This window comes from Mustela nigripes, chromosome 1 (assembly GCF_022355385.1).
Source record: "Mustela nigripes isolate SB6536 chromosome 1, MUSNIG.SB6536, whole genome shotgun sequence".
NCBI classification, from domain to species: domain Eukaryota; kingdom Metazoa; phylum Chordata; class Mammalia; order Carnivora; family Mustelidae; genus Mustela; species Mustela nigripes.
Genome location: NC_081557.1, coordinates 50,862,933 through 50,884,302, shown reverse-complemented (window position 1 = coordinate 50,884,302; position 21,370 = coordinate 50,862,933). Strand labels below are relative to the sequence as shown.

The 21,370-nt window shown below is 52.9% G+C and overlaps 1 protein-coding gene across 1 annotated transcript in view; it reads left to right on the top strand.

The window, feature by feature from the left end:
* ARRB1 (arrestin beta 1) overlaps positions 1-21,370 on the top strand; it is a 74,767-nt gene that overhangs the window by 13,492 nt on the left and 39,905 nt on the right. The gene's annotated exons all lie outside the window — the stretch shown is intronic.

Genomic DNA, 21,370 nt, shown 5'->3' with positions numbered 1-21,370 from the left:
GCTCCCTCCCCTCCCTGCCTCCCTTCCACATACATTTCTGAACCTCTAGCACATGCCCAATATCTGGGGCTGATACACAAAACTGATCAGATAAAACATATCTTTATATTTTTCTGTCTTCAGAAAAATTCATGTTGGAACCTGCCCTTTCCCTTTTCTGTCTCAGGGGATCTGAGTTCAAGTGTTGGCATGTCCCTGATAGCTCTGGGCCGGTCAAGTCACTTCTCTGAGCTTTAGTTTCCTGTGTATACCATGGAGATGATAATACCCTCCTCCTGAGACTCCAGTGGATCATATGTGTGAGGTGCCCAGCAGGCGCCTTTGATGGTAGTTCCTCACTGAGTGAGAGCCACTCTCCAGCTGGAAGCCAGATCCGGTGTGTCCTCCTTGACCAGCACAGGGCCAGGCACACATTACAGCGGCGTGCTCAATCATTCCAGTTTTCCTGGGACTGTCTTGGTCCATCTAGGGATACTCCTTTGTCTTGGGTGACTGTGGACAGGACTACATTCTCCATAAGGGTTTGTAGAACAGACATATGAGTGGGTAAATCATAAGGGAAGGACAGAGATGGGACTTGGGCAAGCAAAAGCAAGCACAGGGCAGCTGGCTTGTCAGGGGAGAGGTGGTCTTGTGAAGGGTCTGGGTAGCGGAGCAGGTGGAAGGTGGGAGGTGGGCTCGGGACCTTCTGCTGCTTGGCAGCATAGGGAAAGGTACAGGCCCTGAGTCTGCGAGGCTGTTGCTTTTAAGCAAGCTTCAGGCTTCCAAAGCATATGCAACTCGTTGTCTGATCCCCTTTTTCTAGGAAGGCCTGTAATAAGCCACTGGCTGCTCCTCTGCTTCAGAAGCTGGAGGCCTATTGTTCCTCATGGGACACACGGTGTTCCTCAGGAGCTGTGTACTCCAGACTGTGAAGAGACTAGGCCGAGGTCCAGGCTGGGAGATGGGAGAGCAGGGCTCTAGCCCCATTCCCTGGTCCTGGGCCAGAGACCTAGCAAGGCCTCAGTTCCCTTCCTGTTCCCTGAGGATCCAGCCCTTCCTGCCAGGGTGTCTGTGAGATATCACCTGCAAAGGTCCCTTGGCATGTCTCGCCCAGAGGAGGCATAAAATGGGTGTCCTCTGTTGTTCCTTTCTGTAAATGGGGACAATACAATCAGCTCTGCCTACCTTCCAGGGCTGATGTGTGGACCAGATGGGATGCGGGATGTGGGAACTCTGGGTAAACAGTGTCATAGCCTTCAAATATTTGGGGCTGAGGTTCTTGGTGGGGCTGTTTCTGCTGGCCCAGGGGTCCAGGCACAGGTGGGGGCGATCCTGCCCACCCAGGCATGGAGGACCCTCCTGGAGGCATGCCCCAGGATCACAGAGAAGTCCAGCGCTGCTGTCCATGGGGAGCACGCACACTCCGTGGGCCGGTCCTGAGCTCAGATGAGCTCTGCTGCTTCCGAAACCGTGGCGAGAGGGAGACAGCCAGCCAGCCAGACTTGGTTCTGTGGCAGAGAGGGTTTAGTTGCAGCAGGACGCGTGACCAGAAGAAGGAATGTCCTCCGGAGCCTCCTCTGTCAGTTGGGCTGGGGGCAGGGCCTTTGTGAAGGCGGGTGGTGTTCGGATCGCCTCTGGGCCCTTCCTCCAGCCCAGGGGCGGACTCACCGTGAGGCTGGTGCAGCTTCAGCTTCAGGCCCTCTGTGCTCCAGGGCCCCTTCCAAGACCTAGCGCTGTGTCCACGGACTCAGAGGTTCTGTGAACGGTGCAAAAAGAAGATATTTTTGTACTCTTCTTTTTTCTTTTTTTAAAGAGGGCTTCCAAACTCTATGAACTCATTCAAGCCTCAATCCGCCCCTGCTCAGGCCGGGTGGTCCTTTGTGCCAGGATGTCAGTGCCATGTCCCTGCGTGTGCTCGGGGAGGTCTCACCCCACACACGCGGACCTGGTCATCAGTTATGGCCCTCCCTGCTGAGGCAGGACCCAAAAGCCATCTGGGTGAGCCACTTCCGGGCCAGGCCCAGCTGCCAAGCTCCCTGGCTGTGTAAAGGAAAGACTGGAGAAGTCCTTCGGCCCTCAGACTTACTCATCTGTAACGTGGACATCATCCCTACGTGAAAAGGCCTGGAAAGGTCTAAATAATGTGCCGCAGGTGAAACCGCCTGGGACAGCCCCCGGCTTGTCGCGGGAGCTCAGTAAATGAGTGGAACCTGGATAGAGATGGGGAGGGGTTGGGGTAGGGAGATTTGGAGGCTTGGGGGAATGGGGTGGGAGGCACCCCTTCCTTCCATTGGGGTCTCTGTCAGATTCACCTATACTGTGCTGGGCCTGGTGCCAGCATTCAGACAGCTGGGGTGGGGTGCTGGTGGTCAGAGGAGCTAAGAGGGGAAAAGGGTTTAATAGCTGTGGAGTACAGTTTCCTGGGAAGGGGCCATTGTAAACTGAGTGGCCCTTTGGTGGGGGAGGGCAGAGTGGAAATCTGGATCGAACTTTCCTGCTGCTGGGGGTGAGAGGTCACCAGCCTGACCTGTTTGGTTTGAGTGAAGCAGCCCAAGCAGGCAAGCCAGACCTTTCCTGCTTAGAAGGGAAACCAGGCCGGCAGGGTGCGCTGCTTCCCACGTCGTGCATGCCGGCGCTGAGCTGGGGAAAGGGGAAGGTAGCTTAATGACGGTGGTCCCGTCCCTCACAACTTCAGCGCCCCCTTCAGGGAGGGGAGGGAACGGCAGTGAGGTGGGGACTGGGAGGAAGGAATAGATACTTTGGTGTGAGGCTACCTTTCAAATCCAGCCACTATTGCTTATGTCTCTGACCTTGAAACAGTTACCTAATCTTTCTGAACCTCTGATTTCCTATCTTTAAAATGGGGGTGATAATATTCTCTCCCCACTGCCTGGGTTGTAGTAAGGCCTAAATGAGATGGTGTAGGGCTTAGCACTGGCACACATTAGGTACTCAGTAAATACTGATTATCCCTCACTCCTCCCCCATGACCCTCATCCAACTGTCTTGCATTCTACTCCATTATCCATATGCGTATACCCTTGGTTGGACTGGGATGCCCAAGGGCAAATGTTGTGTTTTATTCATCCATCACTACACCCCCAGCCCTGGCACAGTATCTTCCAGACACCTTGAACTGGTTGGCGAGAAGCTGCACTGGGTCAAAGAAAGGTGCGGGACATTTAAGCCAGAAACTCACTTACTGCACACCTACTGTGCGCTCCTGCCAGAGGCCTAATGGGTGGTCTGTGCCCTGCCTGTCAGTAGTAACTTGAATGGCCACTGACTGTCAGTAGTAATTTGCTGTCACCCTCTGTACCAGCGACTTTCTTTTCTTTTCTTCTGGTCCCAGTACCCGGCACAAGGGGTACCCATACATTTTTGGTGAATGAATGGCTGCCTTCCTCCCCTCTCTCCCCCGCCTTTCTGAAGTCAGGCTTTGTGTCCCTCCCAGCCCAGCCACTTTCCAGCTGTGGCAAGTCACCCTGCCTTGTTCAGCTTCAGCTTCCTCCTCTTTAAAACGGGGAAAATAGTGGTATCAGATGTCCAAGGGCCCAACTGTGCCAAAGAACAAGGTAAGCACCCCATAATGTCAGCTGCTGTTTTTTGCATGATCTCCAGGGGTCTTTGTCATCTGGCAGGGGGAACATTCCATTCCTGCAGACCCTCTCTGCTCGCCTCACAATGGATTTGGAGCTCAGTGCAAACTGTTTATATTTCCCCAGCAGAGTTTATTACCCAGGCAGTCTTACTGCAATTAATTACTAGCAGAGCAAATAACTTGTCCCTGGGAGGCTGGGCTTGGCATAAACATTTACATCCAGCCAGGGGCCAGCCCAGGGGCTAGGCTCTTTCCTCCAGGCTCTGGAACAGAGGGAGATCAGAGGATCAGGCTGAGAGGTGTAGGATGGGGTGGGGTGCCAAAGAGAAACAGCTTTCCTTCAATTGCTTTCCCTGGAGGACTCCTTAGCCCTTGAGGTGCTGGGCCTCTGCTTTCTCTTTTCATCTCCCTCGCTGCCCCACAAGGAGAGTCCTGTGTGCAGATGGGGAAATTGAGGCTCCGCTAAATTAAGCAGCCTGCTTAAAGCCACAGAACCTGCAGGAGAGGCAGGAGGTGAAGGTTCAAGTGGTAGCAATGTGGAAAAATAGACTGGGAAAGGGAGGCTAGAAGCTGGGAAATCATCGAGGGATTGCTTGTTGGTTCTCTTGTTCATTCGCCACATGTTTGTCCGGCCTCTGTGAGGGGAGCCTGAGGAGGCGGTGCTGACTGTTAGTGACGACTGAGACTGACCAACTCCACACTGAGTTCCAGAAACTCCCTCAGGATGGTCCCATTAACAGTCAAACATGTGGCAGAGGTAGTTACTTGGAGTGTATCTGTGTATCTCTAGAGCTCAGAGCCCCACTGTCTTACACAGAGAGGTGGCCTGAAGGGGAGTAGTCTTCAAAAAACAAAAAAACAAAAAAACCCAGAAGGGTCCCTGGATGGCTCAGTCAGTTAGGCATCTCCCTCTTGATTTGGGCTCAGGTCATGATCTCAGGGTCGTGAGATTGAGCCCCACCTCTGGGTCCATGGTGGCCACGGGCCTGCTTAAGATTCTTTCTCTCCACCTCCGCCGCCCGCCTCCCCGTACCTCTTTCTTTTTTTCTCCCCCTCATTATCAAAAACCCAAACACCAAACCAAAACAAAACAAAAAATACCAAAAGGAAGGGCCCTCTGAAGGCAGCTCACTCCTCTCAACCTAGAATCTAGAATTCTAGAGTCCCGCCTGAGCCCCAACTTTTGGGCAAAGAGAAGGTTCAGAGAAAGTTTAGCTCAAAGTTCCACAGCAGGAAGGCTTAGTGGACATTCCAGACAAAGGGCTTTATCTCGTGCATTTATGTCTTAGGGGTGAAATGACCGATCGTAGGGGAAACTCTCGTGGCTGTTCTGATCCCATGCCCCCTCTCCACTCCGTGGCTGTGAGTCCTGTGTTTTCTGGAGGCCCTTCCGGCTCAACATTCCTGCTCCACTCGAAGTCTTGCTGTGTAACTCTCTAGAGCCTCCTGCTGGGGCCATCTTCCCTCTATGCTGGAAGGAAAGCTAAGGTTTAGGGAGGAAAAGGAGCAGGGTCCTCCTGCCCCACTCATTCTGGATGTGGTGTGCCTGGATTCTGGAACCTCTGGGGGTGGGCAGGAGCGCATCTCTGCAGCTTCAGGCCCTGGGGCACCCTGGGGCCTCACCTAAGCCCTCCACTCTGTGTTGTCAGCACCTGGCCCAGAGCCTGGCTTGTGGTAACTGATGTCCAGGGAAGGCGTGGCTTGCAGGGTGGGTGACTGGCTGGTGGCAGACGAGGTTGGCAGGCAGGGGGCTCTACTCCGAGTCACCTCTGGACCACAGATGAATATCGGCGTTGCTTCCAGAAAGGAGACAGGACAATAGTCCTCACTCACAGGGTCATGGTGAGGATCAAAAGGCAGCCGAAAGTGGAAACAGATGGTCCAAATGTGCATCAGTGGATGGATGTCTAAACCAATTGTGGTCGGTCCAAACCATGGAGGAGTATTGAGTCATAACAAGGGATGACACAACGGTGCCTGCTGTGACAGGGACGAGCCTTGAAAACATTGCTCTAAGTGAAGGAAGCCAGTTGCCCAGGTCACACATTGTACGATTCCATTTATATGAAATGTCTAGAATAGATCCATCTGTAGCTGCCAGAGGCTGGGGGAAGGGGAGAATGGGGAGAAGAGACTTCCTATGGGTGAGGCATTTCACTGTGGAGCCATGGAAATGTTTTGGAAATGGAGGAGGTAGGTTTTTTGTTTTGTTGTTGTTGGGTTTTGTTTTTTTTTTGCACATCTTGAATGTACTAAATGCCACTAATTGTTCCCTTTGAAATGCTAAGTTTTATGTTATTTGAATTTCACCTCAATACATTATTTTTTTTTAATGCCCTCCCCCCCCCAAAAGACACATCCGTAAGGAAAGGATGCTGGAGGTGGGACATGGGTGTTGGGGTGAGCCTCCTGGAGGAAGGTGGGGTGAGACTGAACAGCCGTGAAGTGTGCAGGTGTCAAATGGAAGGCAGTTTGGCAGACTGGTAGGACCAAGGGTTCTAGAATAAGACTGAGGGGATTCAGAGCTCTGTGGCCTTGGGCAGGTTATTTAACCCTTCTGTTTCTGTTTTCTTAGGTGTGAGATGGGAGTAATGAAGTTTTTATTATGGGACTCGTAATCTTTTATTACGGAAATTATAAGATGTTCCTGAGGATTAAATGCATTAATATTTGCGAAATGCTGAGAATGGTGCTTGGCACAAAGTGGGTACCGCGTTGAGTGTTAGCTGCTGTTACTGTCGCTCGTTTGTATTTTCATTTATTTGCTCACTTAGCACCAGGCCCAGGTTGTGCCCTGAGGGCGGGACTGGGAGAGCAGGGAGGTGGGGTGGGAAGGGGGGTGCCGGGTCCTGTTCTCAGGGGCGCCCTCATATCTGGATGCAGAGTCAGGCCCTACTGTACCTCCTCCCCGCCGCCGAGCCTGTAGCTCCAGCTGTTAATGAAAATCGTGCATCACCTCCCGGTTCTCGGAGCTTCCTGAGCAGGCACTGTCTCCCTTAGGACCTGACAGTCCTCTTTCTTGGATTTTGAAAACACCTGGGTCTTGGGGGCTGGTGCCTTGGGCTTTCTGGAACGTTAGTAAGTCCCTGGGCCTTGGTTTCCCTGCTTATCCTGGGAGAGGTCAGGCTGTGCTCTGGGGCTGTCAGTGTCTTTTAACCTCCAAACTTGAGCCCATGTGTGGGATGGGCCTGACATGTCACATCTGTGGAGATTTAATTTATAAAAAATGGATAGTATTTTTAGGGCTTGCGTTCTGGACAACTGAGGTAGGGGGTCAAAGAGGGAGTCAGGGGTCTCTCCTGAGCTCCCGCCTTCAAGCTTTTGCCTCATTTTGGGCCTGGCCAGCCCCTGTCGGCCTCCCCGACTCTTCTAGCAGTCATTCAGGCTCAGAGTCTCATGGACTGAAACAGTTTGTTTCTGGCTGCCGCCCATCTCTGCTGTCAACCCATCCATGTCGGCACCCCTCCCACTGCCGTTCTCAGCCTGTCACTCCAGCACGGTCATATGCCCCATTCCCTCCCTGTGACACTGAGTACACACACAATCACCAGGTCCTGGTGACTCCCGTTCACCCCCAGGGGAGTCTTGCTCAGCTCCTGTACTCCCCTTCTTCCACCTGCATCCCTCAGCTCACCCCCAGCCACCTGCCCTCCTTCCACCTAGAGCTCTGGCTCCACCTGCTGGCTCCCCTGCCAGCTGCTTGTCATGGAGGTTGTCCCAGGGCAAAGGAGCAGAAAAGTCATTCCAGGAAGGAGCTTGCTTTCTCTCTTCTTGTAAAAACAAAGTTACGTCTTAAGTAGCTTGAGTCAGGCTTCCAGAACTCCTCCCTGGTGGTGGGAGGATGGATAAAACAGGCAGCGGCGCTGTGCTAGAGGGCCTCTGGAAGCAAGCAGAGCCAGAGTCAGGCCAGGCAGAGTTCTCTGGCTTCTCAGAAAGCCCTGATGTATTCATATCCCCTCCCCTCTCTCCCAGACACAGACAGCACACTCCTGCACATGTGGACACTGGCTCTCAAGGGTTTGGCACACTGGGTTCAGGGAAGTTTTCTTGGGTAGAACACTCATTTATTCAGCCTTTCATTCATCCATGGGTCTTTGTTCAGTGCCAGGCCCTGTGCCGAATCCTGGGGATATGGAGTGGGGCCAGACCAGGTCCCCGTCTGAGGGCTGGTTCCGGAGGCTGTTGGGCACTCAGAAGCACACAGTGCGGTCTGATAAGTGCCATGCATTCGTTTGCTCATTCAACAAAGGCTTGCTAAGCACCTGCTGCGTACCAGGCCCCATTCTAGCACCGGGGCACCGGCCCAGAACAACAAAGGCAAGAACCCTTACCTTTACCAGGCTAGCCTTCTGGGACTGTGCCATCCCAGAGACACAGTGACGAGAGTTCTGAGGGCACATTTAAAAAGAACTAATATTTATCATTCAATAACTATTTTAAAAACCACAAAATCAGGGGTGCTTGGGTGGCTCTGTCATTATATGTCTGCCTTTGGCTCAGGTCATGATCCGGGGGTCCTGGGTTCGAGCCTGGCATCCTGGGATCTAGTCCCTCCCTGCTCAGCAGGAAGCCTGCTTTGCCATCTCCCACTCCCCCTGCTTGTGTTCCTTCTCTCCCTGTGTCTCTCTCCATCCGATAAATAAATAATGAAGTAAAATTAAAAAAAAAATAAAAACACAAGACCTTCAGTTTAGACAAGGAGAAGATAGCAATTGTCCATAATTTCATCACTTTGGAAGAACATTAAAAATTTTTTTTCAGTGTTTGCCCTCTCTGCTATGCATGTGTGTGTACGTGTATGTGTGCAGGTGCCTGTGTGTTCAGGCACAATGGTGCTTAAGCTGTCTGTGACATCTGGACTAGTGTCTTTTTTCCTCCAGCATTTCCCTGCCATTAACCCAGCATTAATAAATCCATATTTATTAATGACACACAGAGCTCCTCATGCAAATGCTCCTCAGTTTATCGAACTCTCCCCTTCTTTGGCATGGACATTATTTCTAGTTTTTTTGCTATTCCAAATAATGCTGAAACAATTAGTTTCGAAACCACCCAATGACCCTCTGAGGGCAGGATCCTGGAAGTTGCAAAGGTCCCAGGTTCTGCAGCTGCCCGTCCTCCCTCTCCCCTGCAGGCCTTTCTCGCTGTGAAGGCTCAGTGCCTTGCCTGTGGGAGAGGAGGCGCCCGCCAGGTCAGTCTTAGTACAAGTTGTTGCATTTCTCCTTGGCTGCATAAACAATCAGCTGATAACTTAGTAGCTGGAAATAACAACGTTCATTTTTTTTTTTCTCTCCTGGTTTCTGCGGGTCAGGATGTGGGAAGGGCTCAGCTGGGCACGTCGGGCTCAGGGTCTTGCGCGGTCACAGCTGGCCCTGGGGCTGGAGCAGCTGCGTGCTTGAAGTGGGCTCTTGTTGCTATCACCGCTGGAGTCCGGCCCTGCCTTCCTTTGTCTCATGGCTCCCTCTCACATGAGGGCGGCCTCCATGTCCGTGTCTCCCCTGGACAAACCATGCCAGCTGAACACACAGGACTGTCTGCGGGCCTGGGATTCTTGCCAGTTCTTGACATACGTGAAGTTGCTCATTGAATCCTCACAGCAACCCAAGGAGGCAGGTGCTGTTGGGATCTTGCTTCCTGCTCAGAAAGTGCACATGTGGGATCTGAACCCAGAGCAGCCTTATTACTGAGCCTGCCTCCCTCCCCCAAACTGGTCTGCCAGGGTCTACTCCAGCCTCTCTGCCCTTCCATTCTCCGCCTAGTGGCCAAAGTGAGCACATTTAAGGGTCATTCCGTTGTTTGCATCCATTCCTTGCTGAAACCCTGCCAATGTCTTATCAGGCTGACGATTAAAATCCCGACTGGTGACCAAGGCCTCCTGGTGACTGGGTGCTGTTGGTCTTGTCCCCTGCACCGCATGCCCCTTCTCCTTCAGCACCTTCAGTGAGGCTTGCCCCTGCCTCCGAGCCACTGTGTAATGGGCCACCCCTTGCCCCTTTCCAAGTTTTTACTGCTGCTGCTTTAGCTCCTAACTCAGACCTCCTTTCCTGAGGAAGCCTTCTCAACTTCCCAGGCTGGTCGATCACCTAACCTGGGCTCTTGGAGCCCTGTATTTGGCGGCCCTTACTGTAAGAGTCACCGTGTACTATTTTCGGATGTCTGTCTTGCAGGGCTGTGGAGCTGCACACTTGTGGGTGATGCTGTTGGCATTGTGGCCTGTGCCACGGAACCCCCTGGTGTTGGGCAGTGTGGAGCCCTGCTGTCTTCGCTGCTAGAAGGGAAACGTTGGGTCTGTTGTACAAACCTGCCCTAGTCACCATTCGTCCCTGGTGGTCAGCAGTGTCTGACATGGAAGTAAATATTTGTGGAATATTATTCATAATAATAAGAGGTATATGTGTTACCAAGCATTAGGCATTATATTTGGTCAATCCTCAGAACAACCTTATAGGGTAGGCCCTCTTGTCATCGCCTCGCCTTGTCATTAGATGAGGAAACAGGCTGAGGAAGGGGGAGTCACTTGACTTACGTCCTCTAGTGAGTGGAAGGTTCACTTGAGGCAGACTGGTTCACTATGATAAAAAAACAAACAAGAGAAGGATCCCTCAATTCTAGCAGCTTAGAGCTGGTCAGATGAGGGAGAGCCCACACACACCCCAATGCAATAAAGCTTCCCACACAGTGGTGAGGACGTATGTGCGGGGAGGGTTGTTTTCCTCCAGTAGGGAGAGAGGAAGGAGAGAAAGGGCCCCTGGACAGGAAGTGAATTTGCTTTGGGGCCACTCTCCCATTTGGATGCCAGACCTGGCCACATTCTCCTGACCACAGCCTCTGTCTCCCCAGCTCGCTATCCCAACATGAAGGCCCGAGGAAAGAAGATACCAGCCAGGACAGGGATGGGGTGGGACTCTCCTATGTGCCCAAGTCATACCAGAGGCCTCAGCTCTTACTTATGTGGAGACCTGTCCTTAACCTGGTGATTCTCCTGAGAGGAAAACAGATAGGAGAATTTCCATTATACAGGTGAGGGAATGGAATAACCCAGAAAAGTCAAGGGAATGATCTGAGTCCTAGAGCCAGGATGAGAACCCAGATCCCTGGAAGCCCCTCAGCCCCAGGACTCTCTCTGTGTTGCAAGAGAGAGAGTGTGTGGGAGTGTGTGTGTGTATGAGAGTATGAGTGTGGAGTAGGGCTGGGGGACAAAGATGAGGACTCCCCCTTCCTCTCCCCTGGTTCCTCCTGACTCCTTATCCCAGCAGCCTGTCCCACCAGCGGAAAAGGCACCCATTAAGGCTCTATGGACTGTCCTACAGTGCTTGCCAGTCCTGTTTGTCTGGGAGTTCGGAGTTGCCTCAGTGCCTGCTCTCCATCCGTTGAATTCCTTGGCTTTCCCACCGGCCTGTGGGCTTTCTGAGGGCTAAGCCTTGACTATACCATCAGGTCCGTTTTGCTGCCCAGTATTTTCTGAGTTTGTGTTCAATCCTGTGTGGAGCCCAGCCCAGCCCAAAGGTTGGTTCAGGGGCTTTGGGAAAAGTTGGTACCTGAGTGGATCTTGAAGGAGCAGTAGGAGTGACCAGAGTCCTTGTCACCTTCCTCCCTGAGCCCCAGCCCCTGTGAGTACAGAGCTGGGCAGGCACTGGTGATTGATGCCCAACCCCCACCCCCCATGCCAGCTCCAGTCTCTAGCAGGGCTGCCCAGTCCCTGAAGATTCCAGAGACTCCAGCCCTGGGCGCCTGCCCAGACACTGCCCCTCTGAGGCCCCGGCTTCTTTCCCTGTCTCCTTCCTCACAGGTCTGTCTTCTGGAGATTCTGTTTTGGTTGGAAAGAGGAGGCGGAGGTGTTTGCGTGTCTGGCTCTTTCCTCCTTTCTCATTCCTCCTCCCTTCCTCCCTCTTGCCTCTCAAGATGTTTCCTCTGCCAGTCTGGCCGCACTCCAGGCTCCCTGCTCCTCAGTAGCCGTCCTCTCCCGCCTGGGGCTTCTGCGGGCTGTGGCTTTCCCTTAATGCCTTCTGTCTCCAGACAAGGGGTCCAGGGGACATATCCTTCAGGGTGGGGCCCATTGCCTCCACCTTCCCCTCCTGTTTAAAACCCACGTCTCCTGGGAGAGGAGGCTGCAGGCCCATTTTAGCGCTGCCTCCTGCTCCAGGTGTCCCTTTTCCCCTCCAGGCCTTGGTTCCCTGTGGAGCCCATGGCATAGGCAACCCCTTGGTGTCAGGGCACATAACGTGCCTTGCGTTCATTTCATTGTAGTTTTGTGCTGCTTTGGCAAGGATCTGTGCTCCAGGCATGGGACACTGGGGAGCTGCTCCCTCCAGCTAGGCAGTGGCCTGGAGTACAGAATTTGCACTACCCACCCCCCAGCCCCAACCACCTTTTCATGTTCCCAGCTGAGGTCCCATCATTCCCTGAGGACCCTCAAGGACCCCTTCTCCATCTGCCCCCCCGGAGGAGGTTCACAGGGTAAAGGAGACCCATACCCGGGCCCAATGGAGCTCAGCCTGGGCTGTGTACCCTCAACACATCGCATCGTGTCTGGAATAGGGCAGATAACTCGGTAAATATTTGTAGAATGACTTCTGGAGGAGCAGCCAGTGAACCAGAGTGTGGCACTTTAGAGGGGTGAGGATGGATAAGGTGCTGAAGGGGCACTTCCTAATAGAGGTGACATGTTTCAGAATGGGTCAGAGCTGGACAGAGAGCAGGGTAGGGAGGGCATTCCAGACAGAAGGAACAGAGGGTGTGTGATCTGGGGCTGAGAGTAGATGCGAGTAAGTGGAAAGAAGGGAGGCTGGAAAGAAGGACTGGCATGTGGGTGGAGCCTCTGTTCTGGGGATGGGTGCTCCGGCCTGTTGGAATGGTGCCAGCACTTAGCCCGCTCAGCAGGGTCCCAGGTCTCTGTGCTGTAGGCCTGGGTTTGCGGGGGGGGGGGGGCGGGTGGGGGGGGGGGGGGGCGGGGGGTGGGGGGGGGGGGGGGCAGGCAGGGGGTGGGGGGGGAGGGCCCTCAGGGCTTTCGAGGCCTTGCTGGGGCATGGGACTGCGTGAACCCAAGGCCACTAGCTCTGTTCCCCTGGGCCGAGCAGGTCATGGGATTAGAACCTGTCAGGGCCAGCTGGATGAAGCAGGCTTGTGACAACACTTACGTTAGAACCGGGTTCAGCTGCGGTCTCCATAATTTCCTGGCCGGGACCCTGAGCAAATCACCGACTTCTGCATGAGAGATTTCCTCTTCAATAGAGATAACACAAGCGGCCTCTCGAGACCGTGACAAAAATTAAGGTAACCTGCCTAAAGTTTTTCTTTTTCCTCCGTTTCTCTCCTTCCACTCCCACACTCCTTCTTGGCAGGGCTGGCCCTTTGCACTGGGGGCCTGGGTCCGCTGGCAAGGACGCAGGATATTCTCAGCGCTGATAGCCCATCTCTCCTTCCACAGCGTCCTGGATTCCGCATGCCTCTAAGTGTGCATTCCTCTGGGTAGCGGTTCTCAGCATCTCGGGGCCACTGTGTCTGCAGTACCTCTAAAAAGGCAACAGTTGGAAATGCATATTCCCAGGCCCACCTCTCACCCTCCCCCCGAATGTGAACTCAGAAGGTAGGGCCCAGCAAGCTGGGTTTTAACAAGTCTCCCACGTGATTCTGACCCATGCTCAGGTGTGAGAACCTTTCCCAAAAGAGACTGATGCCCAAGGGCCTCTCAGCCAGAGGAGCCTGGGTTTGGGTCAGGAGTCAGAACATGGGAGTGCTTCCGGGTGGGTGGCCTGTACGGTCACCTAGAGCCCCAAGCTCAGGATTGGTTAAATGCTTTTCTGTTATTGTCTTGACATCTGAACAAGGGGCCCTGCATTTCCATTTGGCACTGGGTGCACAGATGTCTTAGCTGGTTCTAGGAGCTGGTCCCAGCCACGGGCCAGGTTAACTGGGTGTCCTCAGGGAAGTCCCTATCTCTCTTGGTCTTACATGCTCATCTATACAGGAGGATGAGAACCCCCACATCCTAGTAAGCGCAGGATTCAGCATGAAGCTTGGGCTCAGCAGTCAGCCCCGTGCTGGGCCCAGGCCAGTGTAGAGTGGCCTGCCGAGGCCACGTGCCAGTTCTAGGCACACCCCTGGGGAAACTAGGGTAGCACACAAACCTTGTCCTTGGCTTCATGGGGCTTTCAGTCTGGAGCAGAGAGATGGCAAGAGTTCCCACTGTGAGGGGTGCCCTGAGAATACCTGAGTGGGTGCTGACCTATTTGGGGGAGGTCACCAAAGGCTTTCTGAGGATGTACCCAATGAGCGAATATCTGAGATGGAGTGGATGTGAACTTGGCGTTGGGGGTGGACAGCCTTGTCCGGATGGAGGCAACAAAACGCCATGTGCTGTGTTCATAGTTACCAACAGCAGATCTCTGGGGAGGCTGAGGTAAGGGGAGAGGGCCTGGAGGGAGGTGATGGGCCCCAGGGGCCGCAGGCGGCTGGTCAGGAGGCTGGTCAGGAGGCTGGCTGCCTTGGGGCCAGATCATGGCTCTGGCTTCCTCCCCTGGACCCAAGGCTTTAGAATAGGAACAGCTCTTGCCCAGAGGCCTCCTGGAGCAGTAGGAATGTGGCCTTGCCAGCTCCCGTGGCTGGCATGTTATTGACCCTCCGCAAACCTCAGCTTCCTCTTCATCAGAATGGACCTCCTAGTCCTGTCAGGTGGCTGTAGTGAATGAGGTGTGAGCAAAGTGACAGCCCAGAAGGCCAGCACAGTGCTGCCTGTGGGAAGCGGATTCTTCCCTCTGGGAGGGCAGTGCAGTGCCCTGATTTGGATCAGGAGCCCCTGTAGCCCAGGCTGACTCCCTTGGGGTAGTCCTTTCTTTAACGGGAAGGAAAATCAGGCTGGTAATCCCTTTCCTAGAGACAATCTGGTGGGATTAAGAACTAACCAGCTTTGGGGGCCCAGAAGCAGCGGCTTTGCAGACAGCTGAGTATCCTTCTGTCTGGGGTTAAATGAAACCCACCGGCTATATCACAGAGAGGGATGAGCTCCCCCAGCCAGTGTCCTGAGTCCAGTCCCTGCTCTCTCAATGGCGAGAGTGGCTTTCACTTCACACAGGCCTCCCGGCACCAGGTCCTGTCCATGCGTTCATCAAGAAAGGCACTGTTATTTCCATTCTATCGATGAGGATCAGAATAACTCGTTCCTTGCCCAAGGTCACCCAGCTTGTGAGTGGCAGACCCAAACTCCCATAGTGACACAGTGTGGAGCCAGGGGCGAGTCCTGTCCTTCTCTGGGCCTCTGTGCCACTACGTGTGTCCTGAGGGTTGGGCCCTAAGGTTCTTAGAGACCCCATCAACCCCACTGCCCTGGGGTCTGCACTTCTGGGAGGGCCTGCTCCCCCGTGAAGATAACCCACCACACTCTGTGCCCCATCCAGGGTGCTGTTCCTTTACTGTGTAGGAAATGACTGGCTCACTCAGGCCCTCTCAGCTCCAGTCTGCCAGGCCTCCTGCTGCCGAGGGCTGACCTCTGGCTTTGATCCCTCTCCCTTACCCTCAAAGAGGAACGGGTGTGGCCAGGACCATGAGTGCGTGTGTACTGGGCTGATGAGGCAGGAGCCTCTCTCCTGTGGGAGAGTCCACAGAGTTGTACAGAATTTGGTGTCTTCAGGGAAGTAACACACGCTGGAGGGCGTGTGTATGGTGGAGGGACGGGAGTGGGTGGGTTCAGACTGTGAAAGGCTTGCAGGAAGCAGTGAAGGGGTTTGAGGCCCAGGAGAGACTCAACAGGTACGCATCAAGCCTGACAGAAAATGTCAGCAACAGGAGACACAGAGTTCAGTAGCCATTGGTCATGGTTTCCTTACGTTGATGGTCACAAACACGCAGATTCCTCTTCTTACCAGCTATGAGAACTTGAGGCTACCACTAACCTCCAGGGCCTCATTTTCCCCACCAGTCCTGTGGGAAGAAGGATAAGGAGTCTTCCTCTCAGGAGTTTTATCAGGAGCAAAGAGAGATAATGGGGAGATTTCATCTAATCTTGGTTAATCCTGCAAATTCGTGGCCCACTCAGCCCAGCTGCGTAGCCAGGGCCCTTCCTCCCTGTCATAGGCCTCCCCCGCTTCACGGTTTGGGGCAGGGTAGTACTCAGTCACTGGCTCCAGGAGGCCCCAGCCATAATACAGTTCCTTGTAGGCACGGCTTTACCCTCCCCAGATCCCATCCTTCCTCTATCCTCAACCTTGACCCTGCAGTAGTAGACCCCTGCCTCCCTCTCAGACTTTCCCCTAGCCTTGAAGCCCTGGCCAAGGGGCTCCCAGCCTTCATAGCCCCTGGAGAGTCCCAGGGGGTCCTCCAGTGTGTTGTGGGAGGGAGCATGCAGGACCCAAGGAAGTCACGTGTCTTCCCTGAGGCTGTGTCCCCATCTGCAAAATGGGAATGGGATGATTAGTCTCCTGTTGCTTCTATAACAAATTACCAGAGATTTAGTGGCCTAAAACAGCACATATTTCTTCTCTTACAGTTCTGGAGGTCAGAAGTTCTCAAGTAGATTGGTAAGGTTGCGATCCTTCTGGAGGTTCGAGGGCAGAGTCCGTTCCTTTGCCTTATCTAGCTTTTGCAAAGCTGCCTGCATTCTTTGGCTCCCGGTAAAGCCAGCAACATAGCATCTTCCAATTTCTCTCTCGATGCTTCCCTCTGCACAAATTTGCCTCTTCTCTCTCTGACCCTGCTGCCTCCCTCTTATAAGGAGCTTTTTGATGACACTGGGGCCACCTGGATAATGCAAGGGAGTGGCCCCATCTTGAGATCCTTAACTAAATCACACCTACGAGGACCCTTTTACCATGTAAGCTACACTAGTCATAGTTCCAGGCATTCGGATGTGGGCATGTCAGGGGGCCATTCGTCAGCCTGCCACACATACCTTGCAGGGTGGTTGTGAGGATTAAGGAGACCAGAAATGTGAAAGCTTCCAACAATGCCTGGGACATGGCAGTCAGTCTCCAGACATGCTTCTTTGACCTCCTCTCTCTGGGCCTCTGTCTCCCCATCCATAAAAAGAGGCCCATTCCAGCCCCAGCAGTTAGATCCCACCTTCATCTAGAGCAAGTGGTAAGGACAGGCAGACTGTGCCCTTAGCCTAGCCTGGGCTTCAGCAGAAGCAGAATGGAGCCCTGCCTCCAGGACGCCCCCAGTGGCCCTCGGAAAAGCCCAAAGCCTATCTTCTCCTCCTCCTCCCTCTCTGGGGCAGGCCTCTGCCGGTTCCTGGCCTTCTGTGCATTTCCCAGCATTCCTAGGGATGGCTGATGGGAAAGGCTGAGCTCACTGCTCCCTGGGGAGGGCAAGAGCTGGAGGGAGGAGAGGGAGCGGCTGGCGGCAGCTGTGGGAGCTGAGGAGAAGATAGGATATTTGCAGTAGGAGAGGTCGAGGTTATCAGCGTTCGAGAGTGGGGGGTGGCGCCTCCAAACTGGGGCTCCCAGAAGCTCAGCTCTCCCTTGGCCTCCTCTGAAGGCTGCTCTGTCCCTCTGCCGGCCACCCTGCTGAGGGGCCTTGGGCTCTCTGGAGGAGAATGCACGTATGTAGGGGCTGGGAGGAGGGCATCACAGACCAGCAGGGTTGGGGAATGAGGGACTATTGCCCAACAGGAATAAGAATACCACCCCCTTCATGGGGAGAGGCTATCTCGGCCAGCATCCCTCCTTTTCTCTTTCCCTCTCCCCCGGAAATTGGCCCCCATTTACCGTTGGGCTCATCATCTGTCTTCCCGGGACCTTATTTTCCTTATTTGCATGTGCGTGAGGGGCAGTGAGAGAGGGCAGGTAAGAACACCACTATGGGATTTGAGAGAATTGAATGAAATCGTGATTTTGGAATGATCTGGAAGCATAAAGTCTGCTCTAGAAGGATATGTAATTCCACGCATACGCACATCACTTCAGTGTTCTCTCTTCACCTTGATGACCCGGCAAACTCTTAATCATTCTCCAAGTCCGATCACACATGTCGCCTGTTCTCTGGGACTTCCGAGCCACTTCCTGGAATTACTGTCACCTTCTTTACAACTCTCGCTCACAGTCCCTTTGCAGGGTTGTTTTTGGTTTGTGGCATCTACTTCCCCTATCACATGTGGGCCTTGTGTTCACCCCAGACCCCCTCTGCTTCTCAGGGTCCCCATAGTTGCGGTAGAATAGAGGCAGGATGGTGAAGCCTGGGCAAGCTGGCTTCCTGGGGTCTGGCTGGGGCAAGGTCCCCACGGGGCAGTCCGATCCTCAGAAGGAAGCAGGTCCCCACAACCAGCTCCATTAGATTTACAAGCATCTGGGTTGGGCAGCCAGAGCTGGTTCTAAAGGAGCCCCACACTGTTCCTCCTGGCAGGCTTCTCACACTTCCCAGGACAAAGAAGGGAATCCTAAGGAGCAGGTGGAGGGTTTGGGTTGGGTATGGAGGTGTTGACTACTAAGCCCCAGGGTGTGGTTCTGGGAGAGGTTTGGAGATGCCCTGAGGGCTCCTTCCTGCTTGTGGCCTCACTGAGAACAGCTGCTCTCAGCTGGCCTTGCTGTGCCCACCTGATCTGTAGGCCTCTGTGTTCTTGAAAGTAATGAAAATGGATTTCTTACAAATGCTTGCTAATTCAGCCTTGTTCTCATAATAGGCCTCTGTCTCTGGCCTCCTAGGAACTCCTCATACCCATTACTTCCTCTCAGCTACTGAGGCCCATCAAGGTAACGTGACCTGGATTGAGAGCTGGTGAGCCAGTTGAGGCCAACGTGGGCAGGAACCTGCCCAAGGCCACTCAGCGAGTTTGTTTATGGTGGTGGTGGTGGTGGTTAGTATTTTCACCACTTGCAGGGCTCTAGCTGAGTGCCAGGGCCTCATCTAACCCTGCAGACAGCTGAAGTCCGGGCTGATGAAGCCACCCGTCTTCTGCCTGACCTCAAGCCGCTAACCCCTTTGATGCACCTTTTCTGGGCCAAGCACAATCCCCTCCCCTGAGCAGCTCCCAGCCTGGGCGGGGCGGACATCAAAAAATGGGTATGATAAAATAATAGATAGATTGTCTAAACACTCTGGGCAGGGCAGGATTTTCCAAAACATTTCAAGGAAGAGTGAACTTTGAGAACAGGATTTGTGAGCATAAAGTGATGAAGTCCTCCCTGTCTTCTGCCAATTAGACGGCAAGACCACCACCATTTTCTACTCTTGTTCCTCAAGGTCAGGTAAATTGGTCGGAGTAATAGCAAAGTGTCTGTCGGAATTTTCACAGCCTTATTATCAATATAAGTACCTCTGGAATGAAGAGTGCACAGCTTGAATGAACTGTTCCCTTCAACAAGGATAGAGCAAACTCAGTGTGAATAATCTTTATAAGGGGCACAATGAGGGTAGGGATCTAGAAACTAGGCTAGACCAGGCTAAGATGTTACCCAAAAGTCTGTGCTTAGTGCATTGTTGAGTTCCTAAAAGGAAAATATTTTTTTTCTAAAAGGAAATTTTCTTGAAGGAGATAAAAGATGAGGTAAGAAGTCAAGAGCAAAAACAGCTCAGAAACAGAAGCAGGTCAGAGGGCAGAGTTCAAGATGTAGTTAGATGAGAAAGTTCTAATTCGTTAGAACTTTCGTTAGAAAGTTCTAATTCGTCACGCCCACCAAGGTGCAGCAGATAGGCGCCCTCAAGGGACTAAGGGAATAATGGCTTCTCGATTTGCCTTCAAGATTAAACATGAGAAATACGCAAAGTACCTAGCATATAACAAATACATGAGAAATCTTAAACCGATTGCTATTGTGGATTTTTCTTATTTTCTAAATTTTAATAAAATTGCTCAGTGAGAAGTTTCAAAAGAAGGAGAAGTGTGTAAGTGTGCCTGGGTGGCTGCGTCCATTAAGCATCTGACTCCTGATTTCAGTTCAGGTCACGATCTTGTGGTGAGATCAATCCCCGCATCGGTGTCAGCTTGAAATGGTCTCTCTCTCTCTCCTTCTGCCCCTCCCCTGGCACACGGGCTCACTCTTGCTTGCTCTCTCAAAATGAATAAAATCTTAAAAAAAAAAAAGAAAGGAGAACTGTATTTTGAGAGGACTGAGAAGCTTGTGTTTTACAAATCTGTAATATTCTCTCACATCTTGAGAATACCACAGTATGTTCAATAATGAATGTATTTGGTTTGGAAGACAGGATAAATTATATCTTTCAAAAGTAAATAAATCCTTTAAAATTCAGAAGCATTGTAATTATATTTTCACTTCTTAATTGATGAAGCAGATCATTTGAGCTGCTTTTGTTTTTTCTCTTCTGCTCTGTGATGTTGGACAAGTTACTTAACCTATTTGTCTCTAATTTTCATCCTGTGTAGAGTGGGAATAATGAGTATCTACCTTACAGGGTTCTTGTGAGGTTTGAATGAGTTAATATAGTGTTTACAATAGCAGTGGGCTTGTATTAAATGCAATAAATAGAACTTATAGTAATAATAACAAAATATACCCAGGTTAAGTTACCAGATTAAGTTGGCTTTTCAGCGAATATGTATTCAGCTGACATTTGCTGGGTGCCGGCCCTGGACTTGTTTGGGCCTTGGCCTTGGGTCTCCACTGCTCTCTCCCTCTGCGCAGTGGCCTGGGCCCCCCGGCTCCATTTCCACATCTTGTTCCTAGCCCCCAGGGCCCCGGGTGAGGCTAAGCTCATAAAAAGTGTCAGCAAAGCACTTTGTGGATCGATGCTAACTAATAGCAGCTCCCCGAGCTGGCACATATAGGGAAGAGGACTGTGAAGGCAGCTTGGACCAGGCTCAGGGATGGCACCTGGCCCTCGGGGAGGCCATTAATGTCCTCACAGCGGGACCTGTCCTTCCTCTCCTGTGCCTCCTGTCACTGTAGCCAGCAGTGGGTGCTGATTTGGGGGCTGGGGGGGGCATTAGTGGCCCCAGGGGGAAGAGGTTTGCCCGCTGGCAGCAGAGGCAGGACCAGAAACCGAGGGAGCCCACGCATCTGGTGGCATCCAGGCCAGAGCTGGGTGCCCAGCTTGTCCTGGCCATCCTCCTGTCAGGGCTTTCCTCGTCACCCCCTCAAAATCGCTTGAGAAGTCAACATTCCTGGATTAGGACAGGCGGCCGCTGGCCTCCATCCAGACACATGGCTATCTTAATTACGGCAAGGTTGCTTTGGGTCGGTTGAGGGCATGAATGGGAGGTGGCGTGAGACCCTGCACAAGGGACGATTGGGCAGAACTCCCCCTGGTTCTGCCCCCAGAGGGAAGCCCTTCTCCTCTTTGACTGAATGAAGTCTGTTCCGAGGACTGTTGTGGGGGCAAGCAGGTGGTGGGGGGGTGTCCTCTGGGAGTTCCTAGTCTAATGGAGGAGGCATGGCCCCATCTTCCAGGATAGAGACTCCTGTCTGATGGTGGGGGGGATGTGGCTTCTATTTCCTGGGGCTCCCCATTTAATGGAGGGGACATAGCTCTCTTGTCCACCGGCAGCTCGTTGTTTAAGGAAGGAGACATCATCTTTGTCCTGCAAGAACCTCTAATAATTGAAAGTCACAACCACTTCCCTCAGGGGAAATCTTTATTTGATAGAGGAGATCTGCCCTTTGCCCTCAAGAAGGTCTCCTGTCTGATGCAGGAGGCTCATCTTGTCACTCAGGAAGGCCCATTGATGGCCTCTGCCCTTGTCTCCCTCCTCTCTGCTTACCCGCCCCCCCCCAGCATGATTTATGGGGTGCATAGATCTACAGGCAATAGCCACAGAAGGCTGTGCCATGTATGTTGAGGGGGGGTGGCTGCTATAGGGCAGGGAGGAAGGGAAGAAGAGGGACTACAGAGGGACTTCAT